This window comes from Miscanthus floridulus, chromosome 10 (genome assembly GCF_019320115.1).
Source record: "Miscanthus floridulus cultivar M001 chromosome 10, ASM1932011v1, whole genome shotgun sequence".
Lineage (NCBI taxonomy): Eukaryota > Viridiplantae > Streptophyta > Magnoliopsida > Poales > Poaceae > Miscanthus > Miscanthus floridulus.
The window spans coordinates 48,300,523-48,324,965 of NC_089589.1; the positions used below are offsets into that span (position 1 = coordinate 48,300,523).

The following is a 24,443-nucleotide window of genomic DNA, read 5'->3' on the forward strand; positions in this document are numbered from 1 at the left end:
CTTGAGCACCAGATACCTATAATGAGGTATGGCCATGAACTTGGTGAGCGATGGTCGACCAAGAATAGCATGGTAGGTACCGTCGAAGTCAGCGACCACGAAGTTGACGTAATCAGTGCGGAAGTGGTCCGGAGTCCCAAATTGCACAGGTAACATGATCTGCCCAAGAGGTGTAGAGCTCGGTCCGGGGAGAACACCCCAGAACTGTGCCTCGTACGGCTTGAGGTCCGCTTGGGCTATTTTCAGGGTGGGCAGACTATTCTTGAACAGTATGTCGATGGAGCTATCGCCATCGATCAGTACTCTGTCGAACTGAACCTTGTTGATACAAGGATCGAGGACCAGGGGAAAACGTCCTGGCTTAGGTATTGCGACCCATTGGTCCTTTCTGCTGAAGGAGATTTCACGGTGAGACCATGGAGGGAGCCGCTGATCGGTGAGGAGATTGTCGGTGTTGGCCACGTTCAAGCAAGCGTGGGCGAGCAACTTGCGTTCTCGTTTGGTCTCGATGGACACTTTGCCGCCGATGATGGTGTGCACGCGATTGGTTGGCTTGACGTACTTGTGACGAGGATCTGTGTCTTCATCATCGTTGTCCTAGTTACCTTGTTCCCCCATGTCATTAGGCTTGTCGGACGTGTCCGGAGCCTGTTGACACATGTAGATGGACTTGAGAATGTGGCAATTCTCCATGGTATGGTTTGACTTAGGATGGAGCTGGCAGGGTCCTTTCAATGCTTTGGCGTAGTCGTCTTCATAGTTACGACGCCCGCCACCTTTTTTAACGGTGTTGACCTCGCCGTCGTCTTCCCGAGCACGCTTGCCCCTGTAATCGTCACGGCGATTACGCCGCTGATTACGTTGGTCGCGGTGGTTGCGGGAGTCGTTGCGCTGGTTGCGGCGGTCAAAATTGTCATTCCGACCACGGTTGTTGCGGTAGTCGTCGCGGTGTGGGGGGTGGTCGGAGTGTGGAACCCTTGCCACTTCTTCGATAATTATTTTTTTAGCGTCGTCGGCATCTGCATATTTCTTAGCGGTGGCCAGGAGCACTATAACCGATTCGGGCCTCTTGCGTAGGAGCTTGTCCCTTAGGGCATCATGGAAGCGAAGGCCAGTGATGAAAGCCTCAATTGCCTTGTTGTCAGAGATTGACGGGACCTTGATGCGCATCTCTGAGAAACGCTGGACGTACTCGCGCAGTGGCTCATCTTTCCGATCTCGAATCCGTTGCAGATTGTATTTGTTTCCCGGTTGCTCACAAGTTGCAATGAAATTGTTAATGAAAGCCTACTTGAGCTCTTGCCAAGAATCAAAGTAGTTCGCCAGCAAGTTGACCAGCCATTGGTGACCTGCATGGCCAACAGCGACTGGGAAGTAGTTAGACATGACGTGCTCGTCAGCCATGGCTAATCTGCATGTAGTTTTGTAGAGCATGACCCATAATTTGGGGTTCTCCTTGCTGTCGTACTTCTGAAGTTTCTCGAGCTTGAAGTTCTTGGGCCATATGACTTAGCGAAGGTGCGGAGTAAACTGCTTCAGACCCAGCGGGCCATGGGCAGTGTCATATTCCATACGGCGATAACTTTCATGGGATGCTCGATCATTGGCTCTCTGGTTGATGCGACCGCGCAAATCGCGTTCCTCGAGGTAGCGGCAGAGATCATTATTGCCATCACGGCGATCCCAGTTGCCATCCTGATTAACCCTGTGATTGCGGTGATTATCACAGTTATCTTGGTGGTTGTCATCCCAAACGTCGTGGCGGTTGTCCTCCTGACGGCGGTTGTCGTCCCGACCACCATCATGACCACCGTTTCCACCTTGATAGTTGTCTGATGGGTCGTTGTTGCACGAGCCACGTTGGTTGAGTGGCTGTGAGCGACTTGAGTATTGGCGGCTGTGGCTTGACTCGACTGAAATGGATGGAGCCCAGGCTTGATTCGCCATCTCTGCGGTCTGAGCCATAGCAGCCGTCAGATAAGCTTGTATATCATCGTGAACTGCCTAGGTTTCCGGGGTGTTGGGTAGCCGTTGCATTGTCGCCATGGCGACGGCTACGTTGGTGCTTGGAGTCCTAAAGACCTATTTGTCCCCCACCCTGTTGAAAGCATTGTTGAGGTCACGTGGTTGGACCCTTATGCGTCGTGCCTCCTCTTCTGCTTTAGCTTCGATTTGCCAGCGATTAAACTGGTCAATATTGCATGCCTCACATGCAATCCTTTCTTGTTCTGTTTCGCTAACTACTGGTGGTTCGTCATTGCTAACAACGTTGATCAAACCACCTCACCTTGGTGGGAAAGACAGGAATTGCAGGAAACCTAGGGCGTGGTCTGGGATATCCAGATCGTATTCGACGCCTTCATCGTCGTGATGCTAGAGCTCGGTGTGGAAGGAGGCATTAGATGCGACGCCAGACGAGGAGCTGGAGTCACCCTCTTGGACCGTGTGGACGGATCCTTCTTGATAATCCTCAATCCGGATCATGTTAACGAAGTTGCTTGGCCTCGGCTGAGGCTGATGTACAAAACCTAGATCCGAGCAGCGTCGTATGTTATATGCGTAGTTGGAGGCAGTGTTTCGTAGGCTGTAGGGCTGGGCCTGGTAGTTCTCCATCGAGGCTTCGTACTTAGAGAGCCAGAGACCCGTCGTGGAGGCTGGCCGGCGACGAGCGGAGCGCCCTTCAGGAGTAGATATGACCACGAGATCTGTACTAGGTCGTGCAAGACGACTGGCCCGAGCTAGTCGGGTAGATCTGTTGTGGGGTGTGGTTACCTGCTCATTAGGTTGACTTTGAATCGTACTTACCAAAGCTAGGGTTTCAGTGAGTTTGGTGCCGACCTGATCGATGGAGTCGAGCAGGTCGGTGTTGTTAATCTGCTTCCCTTTGTAGCAAGGAAGCGGATGATGGGTTGTTGGCGTGGCTGAAGGTGATGCGGGCGTGGTCGGAGCCAGATGTACCATGGTCGGAGCCAGATCCATCGTGGTTGGAGCCGTATCCGTTGTGGTCAGAGCCGTATCCACCATGGTCGGAGCCATAGCTGATGTAGGTGAGGCAGAGGTCGCGCAGACTGAATCCATGGCTCCTCCGTGGTCATGGCGATGAAGTCGTCGGAGCCGGTGGTCCAGGTGATCTGACCAACGGTGAACATGAGGCCATTCGGCGTAGCCATGGAGCCAGAGATGATGACCATCTTATTTTCTTGGAGAGCAGTACGCACACCCCCTACCTAGCACGCCACTGTCGACGAAATATGGTCAGCAGTCTACCTAGGGGTATGCCCAAGGTAGTAGATTGTCGGTAGACAGATGCGCAAGCCACAAACAAGACGGTGACGCAAGACAGACACGAGGTTTTATCCAGGTTCGGCCGCCAAGAAGGCGTAATACCTACGTCCTGCGTCTGATTGTATTGCTGTATGTCAATGAGAGATGATTTTTAGAGGGGTCCCCTACCCGCCTTATATAGTCCGAGGTGTAGGGTTACAGATCTGGAAACTAATCCTAGCCAGTTACAATTGCCAGATGTGGCCGGATAAGGATTCCTATTCTAACCGACCAGGATCTTGCTTGATCGCCAAATCTGCCTTGACTCCTTACGTGGGACTCCGAACAGGTTGGCCGGGCCGCGCGTCGTCTTTTGGTGGACCGGACCCACCGATCTAGGCCGGCCCAAGCCTAGCCGTAAGGGTATAGGGGTTAATACCCCCACAGCCCATGGCGTGCTTCAACCTAACACTAGACGAGAAGAGAGCTATATGCACTTTCCTAAGGGGGATCAAAGTCCCGACTGAATTTTCAGCAAATGTGAAGAAGCTAGTATCGATGAAGGACTTGTAAATAACACACTGCAAGGCTCACGATTGCCATGTGATACTGATAATGTTTCTACCTATTGCAATCAGGGCTATAAAGCCAAAGTTCTTGAAAATGACCATCACCCGCATGTGCTACTTCTTTTCGAAGATCTCATAGAAGACGATTAGCAAGCAAGAGCTGAGTGACCTACATGAATTTGTGGTGGAGACACAAAATCAACTGGAGATGTATTTACCTCCTGCTTTTTTTATATAATGCCACATCTCATGATTCACATGGTTCATCAAATACAGACGCTGGGCCCTTGCTACTTGTATGAAATGTGGTCCTACGAGCGATTCATGTCAGTTCTAAGTCGATACGTGCATAATCGAGCATACCAAGAGGGCTCCATGATAGAGGGTTACAGTACTGAAGAAGTCGTCGAGTGCTGTCAAGAGTACCTAAAAGTACAGAAAGAGATTGGTAAACCTGATTCTCGTCACAAGGGTAGGCTGGCTGGGAAGGGCACTAGTGGTAGAAAAGTGTTGATCAACCATGATTACAAAGAGGTGAGTCGGGCGCATTACAGTGTCTTGCAGAGTACACAACTGATGCAACCGTATATTGATGAACACTTGGCTATAATTATGGTGGAGAGAAATAGTCGTTCGGATGATTGGGTCATGAAACAACACAAGCAATGACTAACTACATGGTTGAAGGACCAAAACATACCGCCTAGAGAAACCATAGACTCTATTACCATCAATAGGTTAGCGGAGGAGCCATCGAGATAAGTGACATCTTGGAATGCTTATGACATCAATGGGTATACGTACTATACCCACGCAAAGGATAGTAAATATGTGAACCAAAACAGCGACGTTCGAATAGAGGCTCTCGATGGATTGGGGCGAAAGATCCAATACTTTGGCATCATTGAAGAGATATGGGAACTTGACTATGGAAGGGATATAACGGTGGCCCTGTTTCGATGTCGCTGGATCAAACAACACCAACTGAACAAGATCAGATTGAGAGTCCTGGACCTCAAGAATCTAGGCTACCCAGATGACCCTTGGGTGCTTGCTTCACATGTCGCACAAGTTTTCTATATGTCTGACCCACAAAGTAACCTCCCCCTGAAGAAGAAGACAAAGCACGTGGTTGCCTCTAGAAAATAGCATATTATTGGAGTTGATGGCATGGACGATGTTGAAGCTTACAATAACTACGATGAGATGCTGCTATTCACAGACTTTCCTAAGAAGATCAGTGTTGTGGAAAAGAACCTCCCCAAAGACATATTGCCATGGGAACGAAAATGTGTCAAGGGGAAAGTCGTTATAGTGGGCTAGCTAGTTGTTGAACGTGGAGTGTTTATGCGTGTGTTTGTAAGACTTCATTTATAGATGCGCGTGAGACTATATATTTATGTACGTGTGTAAGACTACATATTTTTGTATGTATGTGAGACTACATTTATGCATGTGTGTGAGACTACCCTTTGCAACATCCAGATGACTCTATTTGAACATCCACTCTATTACTACTAAAATTTTATGAAATCATTTAACACTTTATGAAATGAAGAAATGACCAAAATAAAAGTAGGAGATCTTTACGAGTTATACAAATTTTATATTCATCACCTTTACAGCTGAAATCATTTAGTGTTTGAAAATCAGGTTTGAAGTTGTCATTTTCTGAAATTTAAAATTTGAATTGTTCAAAATTAGTGACAAAGATAGATGACTAGACTAAAATGATAGAGCATAATTTTAGAAAATTTAGGAAAAAACCCATAACATTTGGAGTTAGTATGAGGAAGAAAAACTAGTTACAAGTTTCTGCCACAGATTAAAAAGAGAAATCACACTTGTTCATCATTGATCATCATGAACAGTTGTGCTTTTACTTTTTAATCTCTGGGTAAAATTTGTAACTAGTCTTTCTCTCCCATACTAACTCCAAATGTGATGATTTTTCCTAAAATTTTCTAAAATCCTGCCCTATCAAGTTAGTCTGTTGATTTGGTCATTCTTTTCATTTGACAAAGTTTGAGCACTTCAAATTTTCAAATTAAAAAAAATGACAAGTTCGAACGAGATTTTCAACCATTAAATGATTTCAGCTGAAAAAGTATTGAATACCAAAGTTGTATAACTCATCAAGATCTACAACTTTTATTTTGATCATTTATTCATCTAACAAAGTGATATTAAACATTGTTCACAAATCAACATGTTTCTCGTATAGTTTTGGAAACTATGAGTTATATGTGAATTTATAAATAATGTTTACTAATACTTTGTCACATGAAGAAATGACCAAAATAAAAGTTGTAGATAGTGATGAGTTCAACAACTTTTATGTTCATGACTTTTATTGTTGAAATCATTTAAGGTTTCAAAATCTTGTTTGAAGTTGCCAATTATTGAAATCCAAAATTTCAACTATTCAAATTTGGTCAAATGAAACTATGATCAAAGTAAAAGTTGTACATATTGATGAGTTCTACAACTTTGGTATTCATGAGTTTTTCATCTGAAATCATTTACTCTTTTAAAATATTATTTCAATTTGAAATTATTTGAATTTCAAAATTTGAATCGTTCAAACAAAGTCACATGACAAGATGACCAAAATAAAAGTTGTACATGTTGATGAGTTATACAACTTTTATGTTTACAACATTTTTATTTTATTTCATTTAATGTCATAAAATTGTAGTCGAAGTTTTAAAATTCAAATTTTTAATTTTTGTTTTTTGTTTTCTATATTGTTTTGACTACAATTGTTTATATATATATTTCTTTATATATAGAATAATACAAAATATTATATTTGTGCATATACACAATTATTTTTATATTACTTTTATTTTGGTCATAATTGTTTTATATATACACAATTGGTTTTATAATACAGAATTAATAATTTAAAAAAATAAAAAATATTTGTAGGGGAGGTTGGATCAGGAACCACCCCTACAAATGTATTTATATGGGTGGCTGGATCAGGAACCGCCCCTACAAATAATCCCGACTATAAATCCAAGGGCGCACGGGTGTTGTCTGCTGTTGGGCGCTCTCTTCTCCTCCGACGCCGTCAGGCTGCCCCGTCGACTCCGGCCCGCGCCCCTTCCCCGCCGATGTCGGCCCGCACCCCTTCCCCGCACCCACGCGCCCCATCTCCGCACCCGCGCGCCCCCTCCCCGCACCCGTGCGCCTGCTCCTCCCCGCCCTAGGGTTTTCGATCGGCCGGCGGTGCACCTCCCTAGGGTTTCCACCGGCATATATAAAAGTTTGTCCGCTGCTCGTTGAGGTACCCATCGCCGCTGTCCCTGTCGCAAGCTCGTCCAGGTTGCCGTCCGCACTTCAGTCGCTGCCGTCATCCCTATGACGCGGTCATCTAGGTCACCATCCTCGATGTGCGCTCGTCGAAGTTAGGGTTCCAAGGACGAGGACTTCATGAAGACCATTGACTGCGTTGAGTGCTCGAGATCAGGTTAGGGTTCTTTTCCCTAGTTCTCTTGTGAAGTGCGTCGTTCATTCGCGGTCGATCTGCGACCGACGACTCAAACAGTAGGGGTAGGGGCAGATGGATGTGGTCTATGCGTAATGCCAGAGGTCAATGGGGAATAACTAACTAGTGAGGAATCAGGCAATTGATTTGGGATATTGAGTTTGGTCTCCTTAATTTTGGATTGTGAGTTCCCAGTTTCGTGTATCTTGAGTTCTGTCTATTTATTTTGGTATCTTAAGAAATTAACTAGCGAGGAAGAAACTTCTTTTTTTCATTGTCTGTTGTGTACTTCGTTTCTAAGAACTCGATTAGTGACCATAGATGCATCGTTCCAGAGGGCCTGGCTGAGAGATTAAATGACTTGTAGACATTGAATGGCTATCAACTAATGCATGGCAAGTGGTTTTTGATAACCTGATGGATTTAGTAAACACTTCTGCATATATTAGAAAAATTGGCTCAGATTTTTGTATATTTTTTCAAGTTCTGAATTGAGCCCATGCAAGAAATTTTTTGTTGCCGACATTCTTTTTCAGTTACTCATCTAGATTTGTTGCTTTTAGAGGTTGAAAGAAAAAAAGTGCTGCTCGATAGGTCACAGAATACATGTTCTTTATCGATTGTTATCTTTTTCTTATTTCTAAAAGCCAATTGAATTCTTGGTTCAGTCATTGTTATATGGTATATGTAGACTATGAGATAGGAGCCTGCACATCTTGACTGTGTCAAAATCATGACCAACCTCATGATGCCACTTGAGATCACTACACTTGATGCTTCAGAAAGAGTAACCTAGATGGCACTCATGTCCCATACATGATCTTACTACAACAATCGAACCATCTAAATATTCATTCTCATGAGTACACTATTTTATCTATTCTAAACTGTGAGCCAACATGTGACTACTCTTTATTTTCCCCAACTTTTATCTAAATGTATGTGCTGTTTTCATCTATTCTAAACTGTGAGCCAACATGCTGACTACTCTTTATTTTGCGCAACTTTTATATATGCCAACTGTTTTAATATATGCTTTTATATTTGCAACAGTTGCTGCTTCTACTACTCTCCTATATGGCAATAGCTGCGCTACTACTTTTTTTTTGTTGCTATCCAGCAATTCTTGTTTGGCAGTAGCTGCTACTCCTTTGCTGAGTTAAATGATATGCAGACCTCTCTTCTCTCTTCTCCTCACCTCTCTTGTCCTCTCTTCTCTCTTGTTTGGCAGCAGCTGCTACTCCTTTGCTAAGTTAAATTATATGCAGGCCTCTCTTCTCTCTTCTACTCACCTCTCTTCTCCTCTCTTCTATTTTCTCCTCTCTTCTCTCTTGTTTGGCAGTAGCATTTGCTCCTATTCTGATTTAAATAATGTGTAGACCTCTCTTCTCTCACCTCTCTTCTCCTCTCTTCTCTCTTGTTTGGCAGTAGCAGCTGCTCCTTTGCTGAGTTAAATGATATGCAAACCTCTCTTCTCTCTTCTCCCTTCTACTCACCTCTCTTCTCTATTATCCTCTCTTCTCTCTTGTTTGGCAGCAGCAGTTGCTCCTATTCTGATTTAAATAATGTGCAGACCTCTTTTCTCTCTTCTCCTCACCTCTCTTACTACTCCTACTCCTCCTCCTCTTACTACTCCTACTACTACTCCTCTTACTACTCCTACTACTCCTCTTACTACTCCTACTACTCCTCTTGCTACTAAACCTGCTTAGTTTGGTTATGCTTCTTGATATCCTTCCACACCTAGCTGTCTACTTGAGCAATGGTTCTTATCCTTCCACACTTAGTTTGGGACTTGTATTGTCATGTCTTGCTATTAGAAGTTACTAGCATTAGAAAGGTTGAGTTACCAGTCATTTTTTTAGTTAACTTATCATGTCTTGCTGTTTTTCTACTGCTTAAGTGCTTGAACTCATTTCCTGTCATTTGCAACAGCTGCTGCTTCTACTACTCTCCTATATGGCAATAGCTGCGCTGCTACTTTTTGTTGTTGCTATCCTAGCAATTCTTGTTTGGCAGCAGCTGCTGCTCCTTTGCTGAGTTAAATGATATGCAGACCTCTCTTCTCTCTTCTCCTCACCTCTCTTGTCCTCACTTCTCTCTTGTTTGGTAGCAACTGCTGCTCCTTTGCTAAGTTAAATTATATGCATACCTCTCTTCTCTCTTCTACTCACCTTTCTTCTCCTCTCTTCTATTTTCTCCTCTCTTCTCTCTTGTTTGGCAGCAACAGTTGCTCCTATTCTGATTTAAATAATGTGCAGACCTCTATTCTCTCTTCTCTCACCTCTCTTCTCCTCTCTTCTATCTTCTCCTCTCTTCTCTCTTGTTTGGCAGTAGCAGCTGCTCCTTTGCTGAGTTAAATGATATGCAGACCTCTCTTCTCTCTTCTCCCTTCTACTCACCTCTCTTCTCTATTCTCCTCTCTTCTCTCTTGTTTTGCAGTAGCAGTTGCTCCTATTCTGATTTAAATAATGTGCAGACCTCTCTTCTCTCTTCTCCTCACCTCTCTTACTACTCCTACTCCTCCTCTTACTACTCCTACTACTCCTCCTCTTACTACTCCTACTACCCCTCTTACTACTTGCTACTCCTAAGTGGCTGCTGCTCTTACTCTACTAATACCACTCTACTGCTACACTTACTCTACTCTACTACTTTCTACTTACTACTACTACTTGCTACTTCTAGCTACTAACTGTTGGCTGTTGTTGCTTTTTTTTTGCCAAATCTCCCAGGACTCGCCCAGGACTTGTTGTCCTGTCTTTTACCATCAGCTGCTGCACTATGTTTGTTAAGCAGCTATTGCTTTTTTTTTAACAAATCTCCCCTCTCCTCTCCTCTCCTTTATTTTGCCAATGATGAAATTGTCTAAGTCCATACATTATATGGAATATGAGCTGATGATCAAGAACTTGTGAGGAACTTGGCATCATTAGCAGCCGCCCCTACATTACCTTCTCCTCTCTTCTCTGTTATGATGCCTTGATGCTCCAAGTTCATGATCAAATGATGATTGACATGTTTCTAAGGCCTCTACTACTGCTACTACTAGTTTTATATATATATATATATTTTTGACATGTTTCTAAAGTACACTTTCTTGCATCTATTAGAACAAAGCGCGAAATAATGTCGCGGACACTAGACAGTGCAACCCGATGCCTTGAGCATGATGAGCAGCCAACCTATGAGGAGCAAGCACTAGAGGACCAGCTAACTCAGGAGCAGTTCGATAATGAGTTAGAAAAGGATCTAGAAGTGATGCTTACTCAGGAGCAGTGTGACGAGGAGGAAGGGGGAGCAGAAGGAAGAGCAGGAGAGGCTGCAGAAGGCGAAGAAGAAGAGGATGATGATGATGATGACTCTGAAGAGGGATATGTAAGTCCCGAGGATCCTTTCCCACGTGAAGCCAGAAGGAGGCCAACGGAGGAAGATTTGGACAAGGATTTTGACCCGAACGAGGAGGTAGGGAAAAAGTCTTAGCTTGTAAATTTTGCTAAAGCTTTGGCTGTGTTACCTCTGCTAACACTTTGACCTGTCCTATATACAGGTCCCTACTGAAACTCAGAAAAGACAACATCGATCTCCGTGACATCTCGCTGAACAAGATGGAGTAGAGGAAAGGAGAGCAGAGGCAACAGCCACAAAGACGGATCACAATGCCTCTGCGCCACAACCTCAAGACACAACCATGACTACCAAGCCTAAGTGGAAACGAGGGGATAGAAAAGGAAATCTATATCCAGATAAGGCTTGCCGTGTGATACCAGAGGTCGGGCCAGCAGGGGAGATCCTTGAGCCAAAGGAATTAAGAGGATGATTCCGTAATGCGATTGGGGCCCTAGTAAGAGATAAATTGAACCCAGCAATCCCTAACTGGAAAGAGGTACCAGAGAACATAAAGAATGCAGTATGGGATAGGCAGCTGAAGGTCAATTTTAGATTTCCGGAGGGTAAGCACGAATTGGTAAAAAAATGCTATCAGGATGATGGGAGAGTCATTCCGACGTTGGAGGTCGGAGCTCAACATGAAGTATATCCAAAAGGGGTTAACTCCCTTCAACGAGTTCGGCAAAATAACTCCTAGTCAATGGGAGGAGCTCGTGGCTCAGAAGACTTCACTGGAGGCATTGGAGCTCAGTGCCCGTAACACTGAGCTGGCGAAGAGGAACAAACACCACCATCATCTAGGCCCCGATGGCTACTATGCTAAGGAAGAGCAGTTTAGGAAGATGGATGAAGAGGCTGCAGCTGCTGGGAATATCGATGTGATGAACTTGAAGGTACGCTCAAGGAACTATATATATGCGAGGAGTACAAAACAATCCAGTAGTAATCTTAAGTTTGATAAGCCGGAGACCCAAGAGGCGGTATCAAGGATACTGAAATATGCTGAAAACAAAGAGATGGGCTCATTCAATCATTCCAGAGAGAGGGGCGAGCTTAGCCTTGGCTTGGAAACAAGGAGCACACAGGCCGCACCATAGGGCTAGGGAAAAGGATGACCTGGAAGCAAGGATTCGAAGAGGACAGGCACATGTACAAGAAACATGGCCAAGACCGGGAGACTAGTCTTGAGCTCCAAGTGAAGGCCGCCGGGAGGAGCTGGAGGAGCAAGGACTATCTACGGAGCCACGGATATTAGTGACGCCGCCGGGAGAACTGGCATTGGTTGGCAGCCCTCCGAAAGTTCCTAGCAGCCAAGGTTCCACTACAGCCACAACCCCAGTCGATCACATACGGGAACCAACTAGTTGCACCTTGGTGTTTCTCAGCGGCCGGCAGAACACTGTGATGGAGGTGGCAACGGGTGTGGCACATCCTCCCGGTGGCTTACACCACAATAATAAGATACCGCCGGACTACACTAGGGTCGAGGTGCATACAGTGAAGCCCGAGTTCATGCAGTGGAGGATAGACTACGCTACTCCCGAGGGGCTAGTGTTACTCGGAGACGTTATGGGGTAGTTCATCCTCTGGCACAAACGGGACATTATATTGACTGCTTCTTCGCCGCCTCCCCCTCTCCCAAATTTGGAGCGAGTTGTTGAGGCCAAGGAGATATTTTCACCGTATTGTGACCCCCACATTCCTGAGATGCCACATTCTTCCCCGCCTCCTATCGAGCATGTGCCTGATGAGATGCCACAACCTTCTCCAGCTCGTATCGAGCAAGTGCATCATGAGATGCCATAGTCTTCACAACAAGCACAGCCGATACATGAACAACGAGTGCCTCCTAAAGAAGGTGATGCGTAAGAAGATGAGGACGTGCCTGAATGGAAACTCCGAAAGAAGATTCCAATCAACATAAGGCCAGTTTTCCAATCAAAGATGTCTCGTCGGTGTCCAAGTGGTATTCCCATGACTAGTTCAAACCTGAGAACCAAGTTAAAAAAGTCCCATCATGGGGTTCTGAGGAGGCCGTCAGTAGCAAACTCCACCAAATTGCAAAGCAGTATCCAAATGTTGATGCCATCGAATGGTCAAAGGATTGCCCAAAAACATATGAAAGAGGCAAGCCCTTCCTACCAAACCGGGACATCCAGCGCCTACCACATGGAATGAGAAGGTTCCATGATTGGTACTTGCGTGTTCTCCCAATGAGCATAGATCTCATACAAGCATGCTTCCCCATCGACACATTTGGAAGCCCAGCCGGGAAAATTGTCTTTGACTTCAATGACATGCACACATGCTTTCACCTAGGAGAAATGGATACGAATCTAATTCGCACGTGGTGCCTGTAAGTCCTTCCTCCTGATATGATATGAATGTAATCTTTGAATTTTGTTGTAACTAACCCACGCCGTGATTTGTAGAATGCAAGTGCACATTGTCAAACAAATGCCAAGTGTGAAAGCCGGGTATCTAGACCCTCAAGCTATAGCCCAAGCAAATTTTAATTACCCTAAACGGTGGACACTGGATGCCAAAGAGCTAGCTGCTGCAAAGACTCTTCGGGAGAAAGAGCACATCCGTATGGCGAAACTAAGGGAAGAGTCCCTTAAGGTTGCGGCATACATTGCCCTGGCTTTCAAAACTCTCTAACAACACTCTACTATATGGCTACCATACAACTTCGAGTAAGTTCAATTCTATACTTAAAGCTTTGTTCGATATATTTTATTCGATGCAAAAGGGCTTATCTAGTTCTATGATTAAATCCCTGCAGCAATCACTAGATTTGTATAGCCGTTGATGTCGAGAGGAGCATGGCATGGGTCTTTGATTCAATAGATAGGGACCCGGTGACATACAAAGACTTCATATCGATTCTCAAGACGTATACATATCAACAATCCTCAGTAGCTTATATGTTTGTATACGTACTTGTAACATTTACTTTTGGATTCTAACAAGTTGTATTTGCTAAAATAATTCGAATGGGGCATTTAAGTTCTATGTCACTAATCATCACGGAAGGCATGATCTAGCAAGGAAGGAAAAAGCTGGCTATAAAAACACTATGTGCGGTAAGTGTAACTTCTTCAGTACTCCGTTACATGGCTGTCAAAAGCATTACTTAACATTTTCATATGCAAAACACATAGTGCCCCCAAGCAGAAGCCTGGGAGTGTACATTGTGGATACTATATATGTTCGATGATGAGTAACACCGGTGCCTACAGGAGACACCCCTTAAGGGTAAGTTTGAACCTCTTCACCCGTAGTATAAAAACTTCATATATGGTATGAAATACTAAACTGAAACTTGTTCTCTTGTAGTGGAGAGAAGAGAAAGGAATGAAAAGAGACCCATACAAGGATGACCAACTCTTAGAGCTCGTCGGCGACCTTTGCAACTTCATATTGGACCAGATTGTACATGTCAAAGGCACCTACCATGACCGAGAGTCTGACTTGGGTACAAATCCTCAGTACCAACACCTTCGTGAGACTGAAAGGCTAGCTCTAGGACGTTGATAACAATGTGTATGGCATTTGTATATTTAATGATGTGTTGTATATATTCTTTTGAATTGGACTTGTAATTGTAGTTTATATAATACTCTTGTGCTTGTAGTCAGGGTCGTGGGGCGTTCGGCAACGCGAACGCTGGTCGCGGGGCGTTTGACAATGCGAACGCGGTTTGGATCGCGGGGCGTTCGGTAACGTGAATGCGGTTCGGAACGTTGGTCACGGGGCGTTCGGCAACGCGATTTTGAATTGTAAATTTGATTTTTTTGCGGGAAAACGTACTGTAGGGGCGATTCTAGATTGAACCGCCCCTACAAATAGGTATTTGTAGGGGCGGCTGGTACTACATCCACCCCTACAAATCGATTTGTAGGGGCGGCTGGTAATACGAGCCACCCCTACAAATCTATTTGTAGGGGCGGCTGTAGTATTTGTAGGGGGCAGCTGTAGTACTAGCCGCCCCTACAAATCGATTTGTAGGGGCAGCCTGGGAACCGCCCCTACAAATGCATGATTTGTAGAGACGGTTCGGTAGGGGCAGCTGGCCAAACCGCCCCTACAAAGGGTTACCAGCCGCCCCTACAAATGCTTTTTGTAGTAGTGTAAATTGCAAATTTAATAATTTAGCTATTTCTAAAATAAGTTTTATATAAAAAATGAGAGTAATCCAGCATGCTATGAAAAATTAGCATTCTCTATTTTCAAACCCTCCACGTCACTTGGTCCTTTTCAGATTCATCGAGTGGCACTAAGAGATTTATGGTTTTAGAAGGCGGTCAATGCCCGCCTCTGGGTAACGTCACTGTTAATCACAATTTTCAGAGATGGTTACACATGCCTGCCTCGGTCAATCTAAGTAGAAAACAGAGGGAGAGGGAAGAGGCAATGAGGGAGAGGGAGGGGCACGACACATGAGTGAGGCTGTCCGTAGACACAGAGAGACAAAGATGTGCGACGGCGTGTGGGGGATAGGTATGACAAGAACTATGGTTTCTCTTTCTCTTTATATTATTATGAGCTAATATTGGACTAAGATGGGCTAGAGGCTATTTACAGATGTCGATGGTCCACATGTACTGAGGTGGACCTTTTAAGAGGTCTGTCGGGGATATGGACCTAGAGTACATTATTGCCTACACAAAAGCGTCACTGTAAATGTAGCAGAGGTCTTCGGAGACCGACACAAAACTAGAGGCACCATCGTTTTTGTTAATTGATTTTAGAAGATGTTTTTTCTAAGTGCCTCCGTAAATGGCTTGTCTGCCTCTTCCAATCGCCACACATTTTAGGAGACCGAGAAATTTTATGTCCACCTCTATTAATCAAATCGTCTTTCTCCCAAAATCAATTGTGCACTCGTGTGGATACATAGTTTTACTATATGAGTGCCTATGTAGTAAAAGTTTGATAATAATCAATGTTTTTTCTTTTTCGTGAGTACGCACGCAACCCCTACATTCTACGTAGACCCGTCCCTAGTAACTTCAGTCCGATATGACGAAAAGCAGAGGCTAACACTGATGCATGTGCTGAGGGCAGAGAGTGAGTCCACCATGAGGTCTGCATGATGGAGCAGACTAAAGCAGAGGTGTGATGGACCGGTGGTTCCGAGTATAATTTGAAAGGTACAACAACTATAGCCCTATAAAACATCTCTTATAAAGCTCAGTGCAAAATCAGCTGCTTTATCGTTGATGTAGCGTTTTTTTCCCTATCAAAACCACAAGAGAATGTTAGCCCTTCTTGGCCCTATGCTAAGACTATCTTCGACAACCGCTACCCAAAATACAAGACTCATTCTACGTTTAAGTAGCACTACAAGTAAATGGTTCAATACCTATTTTTGGTCTTCTCCAATAACAAGACTCAAAAGAGAACCTTTTCTACAAATAGGTCTATAGAAGAGAGGATACTCAAATTTGGATGATTTGAAGACCATTAGTGAATTCAGAAGTGTGTTAGAGGTGGAGGTTCATAAGCTAGAAGCTGACAGGTTCCATCTTTGGACTGAGATTGCTACAAATGGTCTTGAGGGAATGCCTGTCAACCTCAAGCGGCTTATCTGGAATGCCCAGAAGACATTCAAGATTGACATCAGAACATGTTCTGACATGCACCCAATAGAAATTGTGGAAGCGATAGATAAGCTGCAAGAAAGACTGAAAGTTGTGTCTGGTGATGATGCTATAAGCATTGAGGCTCAAAAGAATGCCACCTTGTTCTTTAATATCCATCTTCATGCCACATTTGCTAGCAAGAGGGTCTTGAGGGAATACAGGCTTACAAGGGAAGCATTTGAGTGGATTATTGATGAGATTGTTTGGAGGTTTTCTCAGTCTTTGGTGGACCCTAGTGAAATGATTGGATGTGTTGCTGCATAGTCCATTGGGGAACCAGCAACTCAAATGACTCTGAATACCTTCCATTTTGCTGGTGTCAGTGCCAAGAATGTTACTCTTGGAGTTCCCAGATTGAGAGAGATCATTAATGTTGCCAAGAAGATAAAAACTCCATCGTTGTCTGTTTACCTAAAGCCTGAGGTGAACAAGACGAAAGAATTGGCTAAGAGTGTCCAATGTGCTTTAGAGTACACCACACTGCGCAGTGTGACTCATGCCACTGAAGTATGGTATGATCTTGATCCTGTGGGAACCATCATTGAAGAGGATTTAGAATTTGTCCGGTCATATTATGAAATGCCTGATGAGGATATTGACCCGGATAAGATTTCTCCTTGGCTGCTGTGTATTGAGCTTAATCGTGAGATGATGGTTGATAAGAAGTTGAGCATGGCTGATATCACCAATAAGATCAACCGTGAATTTGATGGCGACTTTATCATGCATATTCAGTGATGACAATGCAGATAAACTTATTCTTTGCCTGCGCATCATAAATGATGAAGCTTCAAGAGGAGAAATACTAGATGAATCTGCTGAGGATGAAGTTTTCCTCAAGAAGATAGAGAGTAACATGTTGGCAGAGATGTCTCTTCAAGGCATTCCAGATATTAACATGGTGTTTATAAAAGAGGTGAAGGTTAACAAATTTGATGTGAATGATGGTTTCAAAGAACATGAGGAGTGGATGCTTGATACAGAAGGTGTCAATCTCTTGGCTATCATGTGTCATGAGGATGTTGATGCTACACGAACAATAAGTAACCATTTGACTGAAGTGATTGAGGTTCTTGGAATTGAGGCTGTTCGTCGAGCTCTTTTGGATGAACTTCGATCGGTCATATCGTTTGATGGAGCCTATGCAAATTATAGGCATTTGACTGTTCTTTGTGATACAATGACATACAGAGGTCATCTGATGGCTATTAGAAGGCATGGTATCAATCGCAATGACACTGGACCTCTTATGAGATGTTCTTTTGAAGAAACTGTGGATATCTTGCTCGATGTTGCTGTACATGCCGAATCTGACTACCTGAGAGGTGTCACTGAGAACATTATGCTTGGCCAGCTTGCTCCTATTGGTACTGGAGGCTGCGCACTATTTCTGAATGACCAGATGCTGCAGCAGGCCATTGAACTTCAACTCCCAAGCTATGTGGATGGTCTAGACTTTGGCATCACATCAACACCTTCACCTCTCTCTGAGTCGCCATATCATGAAGGATTGATGTCCCCGAGTCATCTCCTGAGTCCAAATTTTAGGCATTCCCCCATTGATACATATGCTTCGTTTTCGCCATATATCAGAGATATGTCGTTGTCACCTGTTCCTTCACAAGGTGGTTACTCTCCGATTCCCAGGTCAGAAAGGTACATGGCTGTATCACCGATATATACTCCATACAATGCTGCATCACCAGTGAATGCTTTTACTTCAACATCATATAGTCCAGTAAGTCCGGTTTACTCACCCACAACTCCAGTTTACACGCCCATGAGTCCAGTTTACTCCCCTACGACTCCAGTTTCTTCGTAGATTCAATCATACTCGCCCACATCTCCAATTTATAATCCTATATCTCCTAGCTCATCAATATATAATCCTTCTTCTCCAAGTTATACTCCCACTTCGCCTGCATACAGCCCCACATCACCATTGTATAGTCCAGCATCAGCATCGTATAGCCCAACATCACCATTCTATAGCCCTATGTCTCCATCATACGGTCCTTCATCACCCTCATACAGCCCAACAACATCATTCTATAGCCCTACGTCTCCATCATACAGTCCTTCGTCACCCTCATACAGCCCAACATCACCTACGTACAGTCCTACATCACTTGGTTACAGCCCTGCATCACTTGGTTATAGCCCAACCTCACCAATTTACAGCCCAACATCGCCAAACTACAGCCCAACTTCACCAAGCTACAATCTTTCGTCTACTGAGTACAATTCTTTCAACACTTACTCTCCAACCAGACCAAGGATGACTCTAGACAGCCAGACTCCTCCAGACTACAGGTACTAACAATTCTACAGAGTTGCAAATATATCCTTGACAACTGACAGTGGCAATCTGTGTTCTAATATTTATGTATTGATTGCTTGTATTACTGTTTTAAATTTTAGTCCAACTTCGCCGACTTACTCACCGACTTCACCATCATATTCATTACCAACTCTATCATACAGCCCAACAAGGTGAGCCTCATTCAGGCTTGATCCTCTGTATCAAGCATCTTCACATTTGTGTATTAGAAAAGTTTTTTTTTTGGGGGAATTTCTATCAGAAAAGTGTTCCATTTCAGGCGTATGTCCTCTCCTTGAGTTTTGTGGATTTTCTAATGGATTGACTAACTTGTGTAGGCCAATTGACGACTCTGGAAGACCTAGCCCAGATTATAGTCCAACATCTCCAAATTTCAGGTAAACTGACACGGCATCAGGAATACATCAACTGCCTGTCATCATAAAAGGCATTATTAATCACATATTTTTCATTTGATGACATTGTGCACAGCCCTAGCAGAAGTGACTCCCCCACTGTGGCTGACTACTCCCCGTCCTCCACTGGCCAAGGCGTTGACAAGGACGGTGAGATCAGCCAGTGAATGATGAGAAAAGTTTGGTGATGGCTGCAGAGGAAGAAATGAATCCATTGCAATATTCCGTTTCTTTCTGCGTTTGTACAGCTGAGCTCATGATTTAGACGAATGGCTGAAATCTACATGAAGTGCTGGTTCCGAACTCTTGTAGCAAATGTAAATGATCAAATGGTGTCTTGCAGGAATTCCAAATTTTAATGGCTAAACTGTGTCTGTAAGTGATTTGGAGCAAATATGACCTTTGTGGAAGGCTATATTTTCCAGACAAGGAACCGTAGTATGGTATATATAAGGGTTAAGTCCAATTTACACCCTCCAACTTGCAGCAAAGTTCGGATTTTAACCTCAAACTTCAAAACCGGACAACTTTGGCCCTCCAACTCTCGAAAAAGTTCAACTTTCAACCTCCTCGGCGGTTTTGCGGGTGAACAGTAACTTTTGATATTTTCGGGAGCGTCGAAATTTTATATTATTTTTTCGAGCATCTTACTGTCCTCAAATGAAAAAACTCAAAACTACAAAGTTGTAGATCTCATCGAGATCTACAATTTACATATAAAATTTATCTTCATCCGACATCGTATTAAAGGGTTTTCTATTTTTTGAAATTTGAGTCTAATCACGCGATAAAATATGGTGCTGAAATTTTATATTATTTTTCGATCATCTTACTGTCCTCAAATGAAAAAACTCAAAACTACAAAGTTGTAGACCTCATCGAGGTCTACAATTTACATATAAAAATTATCTTCATCCGACATCGTATTGAAGGGTTTTCTATTTTTTGAAATTTGAGTCTCATCATGCGACAAAATTGTTTCACGCGTGATGAGACTCAAATTTCAAAAAATAGAAAACCCTTCAATACAATGTCGGTTGAAGATAATGTTTATACGTAAATTGTATACCTCGATGAGATCTACAACTTTGTAGTTTTGAGTTTTTTCATTTGAGGAAAGTAAGATGCTCGAAAAAATAATATAAAATTTCAGCACCATATTTTATCACGTGATGAGACTCAAATTTCAAAAAATAAAAAACCCTTCAATACGATGTTGGATGAAGATAATTTTTATATATAAATTGTAGACCTCGATGAGATCTACAACTTTGTAGTTTTGAGTTTTTTCATTTGAGGACAGTAAGATGCTCGGAAAAATAATATAAAATTTCAGCGCTCCCGAAAATATCAAAAGTTACTGTTTATCCGCAAAACCGCCCAGAAGGTGGAAAGTTGAACTTTTTCGAGAGTTGGAGGGACAAAGTTGTCCGGTTTTGAAGTTCGAGGTTGAAATCCGAACTTTGCTGCAAGTTGGAGAGTGTAAATTGGACTTAACCCTATATATATAAGAATGATGACTAACCGTAGTATGGTATATATGAGAATGTGTCTGCTTGTGTTTCTGATCACACTTGCCGTATTCCCTGCCGGGATTGATCTTGCGATTAGTTCAGTCCAACAAGGAATTGTATATATATATCTATTATTCATGACTGCATTCAGGTCTCTCTCCAACTTGGGATTTGCGAGCACCGGAGCAGGATACCAAAGTGTCGGGAGTCCGGTTCAGTTTATCGATAGAAAAAAAGATAAACGAATTATGGGAAAAATTTGTCAGTCAAAATAAAAAGGAGAGAGACCTGAATGCAGTCAACGGGCATTATATGTGGACTTTATGATATCAACAGCAGCCATCTCACTGTTATTGTGCTGTTATGCTACAACAACGGCAACAGCAGCCATCTCTTTCTTGGATGATAAATATCCTAAAGTTTGTTATGCTGAGCTGTTCCAAGGAAGTAATGGCTTTTTTGGTAGCAATTTGATTGGAAGAGGAAGATATGGGCCCGTATATAAGGGCACATTGTCACTGAAAAACGTTGAAACTGAAGTAGCTGTTAAGGTTTTTGATCTGCAGCAGTCAGGTTCTTCCAAAAGCTTTGTAGTTGAGTGTCAAGCTCTTAGTAGGATCCGCCATCGTAACTTGATCAGCGTCATAACCTGCTGCTCTAGTTCTGACTCGAAACAGAATAATTTCAAAGCCATTGTGTTCGAGTTCATGCCAAACCAAAGCCTTGACAAGTGGCTACATGAGCTTAATCCTGATTCAGATGTGTCCAGACCTATACCAGGCTGACACTACTGCAAAGATTGAACATTGCTGTCAATGTTGCCGATGCTATGGACTATTTGCATAACAATTGCGAGCCCCCGATAGTCCACTGTGACCTGAAGCCAAGCAATATTCTTCTGAATGTGGACTTTGTTGCCTGTGTTGGAGACTTTGGCATTGCAAAGATTCTTTCTGATTCAGAAGGTGATCCTGTGATCAATTCGAATACCTTCACCGGAATAAGAGGACCAGTAGGATATGTGGCTCCAGGTAACTGAAAATATGTAACTGCATCATTCTCTTACAGGTACTCCATAGAGTATATTGACATTTTTTCTTGTTCTTTGCACTTTAGAATATGAGGAAGGCGGCCAGGTCTCCTTGTGTGGAGATGTCTTCAACTTTGGAGTTCTGCTCCTTGAGATGCTTACAGGGAAGGCCCCAACCGATGCCATGTTTGTGGATGGATTGACCTTACAGGGCTTTGTTGAGATAGCATTTCCAGAGAAGCTGATGGACATTGTTCATACTGCTGTCCACTGATGAGACGTATGCAAGAAAGCCACAGCACAGAAGCAATGGAGGGGAAGAGATTGAAAATGCCATAACTTCAGTCACTATACTTGCGCTGTCCTGCACCAAGCTAACACCATCAGCGAGAAAGCCCATGAGTGATGCTGCAGCTGAGATGCGCAAGATAAGGGACTGCTATCTCGCAGACCTAACAAGGGCAAACAATTAAGTAATTTAAGTAATATAACTGTTAGGGGACATGTTGCACTTTATTCATGTATTCAGACACACAGTCTGCTGCCAAACTGAACCTGGCTTGGTGCACCCGACATTGCCAGAGACTAGCAATATGGCAATATCCATTTCCTAAAAAATACACTGTTGATCAAGAAATGTGTTTCCATTAGAACTACAAAGCTGAAGACATTTCAACACAAAGTTTGTTTTCATTAGAACTTTGCTTTCATTACATCTATGTATTTTCTTTTATTCAAAAGAAAAAATGTGTTATCCTGCTTAAAGCTACAAAGTTTGTGTGTACCGGTGCTTTTCTTGGTTATTTGTAGAGCTTTGAGGAAGAAGTAAAAACAGTAGCACTACTAAATTTCGTAACAATAGATTAGCATTAAGTATTTTTCATGATGTTACTAAGAAGTCAACTATGCACGTTTTGCTTACGGTCATCTTAAAACAGTGAGGTTCAAGTGACACATCGAAATGAGATACAGTAAAAAATAATACTGAACCAACAGGCTACCGAAAACAATGTTTTTATTACTACATCATGCTCGTGCTTTGCAATAGGAAGAAATAATGACATGATAATTCAAGTTTGAAAGTGTTGTATTGTTAAAAAACGATACTTTTTAGCGCTATGTTTGTGACATTCCGTTTGTATCCAATCATCAATTTTACATGGGTTTTCACGAAGCATTAACAATTAGATTATCATTCAAGTTTTGATGTGAAGAAACATAAATATCGAGTCTTGATTAGCACGATAAAATTCTAGTACAAATAACCATTGGTCTAAGATAATCGTATAATTAGACCACCGTTGCAAGTAGCACCACCGTTCTACAACAAATTGATTGACGAAACTGACATTCATGGCTTCTTTGATCAGCTTCAGTTGGATGTCTGTCTACAATTTTTTGGACAAGAAATATTGTCAATGGTATATGTTATTATCTGTCAGATACATATATTAGAGGGTACTTGTCCTCAATATGTGAAGATCTTATACACGACACTCATCATGAACTTCACTTGTAGCACGACGGACTGCCTGGCACCCTTTGTGCGGCGGCCATGCCTAACGACGGAATGAGAAGAACAGGTAAAGGCACGTCTGGACTCCTGGCCGTTGGGCAGTGGCCCTCCTCCATACTTTACATAGGCCTAAATTAAACGGGACCACTAGCGCCTGGACGTCTGGAACGCGGCGTCCATCTGGAAGCTTCCATACCCGCGCCCGACGCATGCAACTCCCTTCGCCCCCGCGCCAAATCCCGCTCCGGAGGCGGTGTATGTCCCCATTGCATCTCACGCCCCGTGCCCGCCCACATCGTGCGCCCCCACGCCCGCACATGAACCGCGGCGGCGCCCGGGCAGCAACACCAGGCCTGTCACGCCCATCCCGTGCCCGCACGTGAACCACGACGGCGCCCCGGTAGCAGCACTAGGCCGCTGTCCGCCAACCACCAGCGCACATTGCAACATGTGCAAGACCCGATCTACTTTTGAAACATAAAGATAAAACATTTGCAACGTCCACTGAAACAGATAAAACATTTGAAATATACTCTTAAAACATGCATAACAACATACACAACATCTAGATTCACTTTTGCAACATAAGTCTAAAACATCTGAAACATATGAAAACAAACACTTGAAACATGTGTGTGCAGCCATAGCAAACATATACAACATCCAGATAAAAACACTTGAAACATGCGTCTGAAACAACTGAAACACTTCAAACATTGGCTTGAAACATGCGTATATTGTCATTGCAACATATGAAACATCGCAAATTTACTTTTGCAACATCCAGATAAAACACTTAAAACATAAGTGTGAAACGCCCGAAACACTTTGAAACATAGCGTCGCCGGCAGCCACAGCCTACCTGGTGGGGAACTCCGATAGCCAGCAAGCTCGAGTTAGGGGGACATCGAGAGCAACGGTCTAGCATACACCCTAGGCACAGCGCGCAGGCCTCCCCTTCCTTCCTACGGGCACCTGGATGGGGGTGCAGGTGCGGGCCTCTTCTGCTTCTCCTTCTGCGACGGGCGAGGTGAATGGGGCATGATGCGGGGCACAGAGCAGTGTGGGATGTGGCCAGGCGCCACGGTGGAGTGGAAGGCGGGCGGGAGGCACGGCGGAGCACAGTCACGGACTCGTAGCGCTGCTGCGATATTTTTTTTAAAGAAATTACAGGGCCTGAAGGGGAGCAAATATATGAGCGGATAAGAAAGCCTCGTGGGCATCGCGGCCACCAAAGAAGCCGTCCGAACAGATTGATGTCCTGGACAAAGCATTACCGTAAT

The 24,443-nt window shown here is 43.6% G+C and overlaps 2 pseudogenes; both read left to right on the forward strand.

The window, feature by feature from the left end:
• The first annotated feature begins 1,551 nt into the window (after positions 1-1,551).
• On the forward strand, positions 1,552-19,267 carry LOC136488582 (DNA-directed RNA polymerase II subunit RPB1-like; annotated as a pseudogene).
• Positions 19,268-20,937: 1,670 nt separating this feature from the next.
• On the forward strand, positions 20,938-22,117 carry LOC136488584 (putative receptor-like protein kinase At3g47110; annotated as a pseudogene).
• The last annotated feature ends 2,326 nt before the right edge of the window (positions 22,118-24,443 follow it).